The 3,246-nt window shown below is 43.3% G+C and overlaps 1 pseudogene; it reads right to left on the bottom strand.

The window, feature by feature from the left end:
- Positions 1-738: 738 nt before the first annotated feature.
- LOC111550365 lies at positions 739-2,936 on the bottom strand (annotated as a pseudogene).
- Between the last annotated feature and the right edge of the window lie 310 nt (positions 2,937-3,246).

Genomic DNA, 3,246 nt, shown 5'->3' with positions numbered 1-3,246 from the left:
GGAGAGCTGTAAGACACAGGAATCTCAATGCATATATAATAAAGAGGAAAAGGAAATTCCTTTTACTCATCTATTTATTGTATAAGAAAGAGCAAGTAGACAGTCAAAATCATCTGCTAGGCTGGGGGTAATGCCTCATGCCTATGATCTCAAAACTTTGGGAGGCCGAGGAGGGAGGATCACTTGAGCCCAGGGGTTCAAGACCAGCTTAGACAACATAGTGAGACCCTGTCTCCACAAAAAGTTTTTTAAAAATTAGCTGCATGCGGTAGCACATGCCTGTAGTCCCAGCTACTTGGGAGACTGAGGTAGGAGGATTGCTTGAGCCTGGGAGTTCGAGGCTGCAGTGAGCTGTGCTCACACCACTGCAATCCAGCCTGGGCAACAGAGCAAGACTCTGTCTCAAAAACAAACAAACAAACAAACACAACCAACCAACCAACCAACCAAAGAAACCATTTGATTAGAGCAGCACAGACCCACAGGCACATCAACAACCCAAAAGAAAATGCTCAAGAAAGAGCATCTTGGCTCTTTTAAAAGAGTCATCTTTTAGGCCTGATCTTGCCACTAATATAGAGACCAAAGCATTATAGCTCAGAGGCTGCTACTCTTGAGGAGATTGAGAGGTAAGGTCTAAGAGACCCAGATAATGAGGACATTACTAGGTAACTAATTATACCACTGTGTACAATGCAAACATCAATAAGAAAACATCACCTCATCCCTGCAGCTACTTTAAGCAAAGCACTGAAGACCCAGGTTTTCTGAATAGGGAATAAAGCCCGTTAGCAGTTTAAAGCATTCAACACTGGAACAATATGTTACCTATTCTTTGTTTTTAATTATAGGTTAACATAGTAAACTCCAACACAAAGGTGAGGCTAGGGGAGTGCTAAAGGAATAAAGAAAACAGAACCAGTATTTCACAAGTATATTAAGCAGTGATGAAACAGCAGCCAATGCTTTGCAAAGTCTCAAGGGTAAAATTTGCTTAGGTGCTGTGATGGTTAATACTTAGTGTCAACTTTATTGGATTGAAGGATGCAAAGTATTGTTCCTGGGTGTGTCTGTGAGGGTGTTGCCAAAGGATACTAACATTTGAGTTGGACTGGGAGGGGAGACCCACCCTCAATCTGGGTGGGCACCATCTAATCAACTGCCAACGTGGCTGGGATGAAAGCAGGCAGAGGAACGTAGAAGGACTAGACTAGCTTAGTCTTCCAGCCTGCATCTTTCTCCCATTCTGGATGCTTCCTGGCCTTCAACATCAGACTCCAGTTCTTCAGCTTTGGGACTCTTGGTCCTTCGACCACAGACTAAAGACTGCACTGTCAGCTTCCTTACTTTTGAGGTTTTGGGGCTTGGATTGGTTTCCTTGCTCCTCAGCTTGCGGGTGGTTTATTGTGGGACTATATCTCGTGAGCATGTGAATTGATAATGCTGAAGAAATTCCCCTTTATATAGGTATCTATCCTATTAATTGTGTCCCTCTGGAGAACCCTGACCAACACAGGTGCTCTGAGGGGTTCTCTTCAACGTATCTTTGGGGAAGATTTGGAGCAGTTGCCAACCAGTATCCAAAGTCTCATAGAAAGTGTGATTTTCATGAGGACCCTGAAAAATAAAGTTCCTCTCAAACTTCTGTGGAAATTCCAAGTCAAGAAGATCATCTGAGCTAAGGGCTTCTTCTCCAACTACAGCAATCATGGCTTGTACATCCTTCCCAATAGCTTGCATACAGCTGTTTACATACATCTGCATGATCCTTCCTGGTCATTCCTTCTTCAATAGCAGACTTCATGAACAGTGATAGTTCAGGCAGCACCTTGATAGGTGGGTAAATCTCTCTGTTGTGTAGCTGTTTATCCACATAGATCTGTCCCAGTCAGGTCAGAGATGAGTGAATGATATCATTGGTAGGCATGGTAAGAGTAGGAATTTGAGTAATCAAGCCATTTCTACCTTCTCCTCGACCTGCATGTTCATATATAGTGGCTAAGTCTGTATCAGTGTAACCTGGGAAGCCTGGTCAACCAGGAACCTCTTCTCTGGCTTGTAGAAACCTCTTGAAGTGCTTCAGTAGATGAACTCATAAATGTTAGGATAACCAGTACATGTTTCTCACATTGATACACCAGAAATTCGGCTGTGGTTAGAACCAGTGAGGGATGATAATCCCATAGTTGGGTCATTAGCCAAGTTCAAAAATAGGCAGATGTTGTCCATTGAGCCATTTTCTTCAATACCAGATTTGAAGAACCAGGCAGTTTCCATGTTTACATCCCTAGCAGCAAATACAATTGGAAAATTTTCCTCAGTGTAGTCTACATCTTTGGATTTATTTAGCAAACCAGTCTGGCAGCAGATTTGAGCTGCAATCTTTGTGTAGTAACCCAGCAGCAGAGAAGATAGAAGTTTTCTGCCCCAGCAATACTGTTCACACTAACTATGGCTGAAATGCTGGTCCGAATTATCTCCTCTGGGTAGATTTGACATTGAGGATTGATTGGCCATCCCATGATATCAAAGAAATCTTCAGCCAGTACAAGAGGACCTCTGTCAATGGGTTTTCCCGATTCAATGAATACCCAACCAAGCATATCCTCCGACACTGATATTAGGGGAATATCCCCAGTCCTTTGAAATACCTGAACCACTGCCTTGGAGCTACCAACTTCTGGAACTTGCCTGTGTCTCTTTGTGCCATCTAGTAATGTCCAGTGGACAATCTCAGCATCTATGGGAAACTTAACATGATCTAAGATCACAAGTGGACCATGGACTCTTGATGCCGTGATGTATGTACGGCAAGGCTGGGAGAGGTAGTTCCAACTAACTGCCAGCACCTGCTCCTGAGCTCCCACCATCAGCAGGCATGGGTAGTTTGGGTGTGGCCCATTCATAACCCCACGCAACACCTGCAGTGCCATCATCTTGACATAGCATTTTCCCTGTGTGTCTCCACATTGTCTTTCCTCTGTATTTGTCTGTTTCTGTGTCCAAACTCCCCTTTTTAAATGACATCAGTCACATTATATTACTATTAGGGCCCAGCCTGATTACCCCATTTTAACTTGATTATATCTGTAAAGATCCTTTTTCCAATTAAGGTTGCAATCAGACATCCTAGAGTTCAGGACTTCAAGACTTTTTTGCGTGGGGGTTGGGGATTCAACTTATAACAATTCAACTCATAACAAGGTCTGTTGTCTGCAGTCAGCTCTTGGGTGCTGATATCTGTAT

This window comes from Piliocolobus tephrosceles, chromosome 14, assembly GCF_002776525.5.
Source record: "Piliocolobus tephrosceles isolate RC106 chromosome 14, ASM277652v3, whole genome shotgun sequence".
Lineage (NCBI taxonomy): Eukaryota > Metazoa > Chordata > Mammalia > Primates > Cercopithecidae > Piliocolobus > Piliocolobus tephrosceles.
The sequence above is the reverse complement of the archived record's forward strand: the minus strand, read 5'-3'. Positions and strand labels throughout refer to the sequence as shown.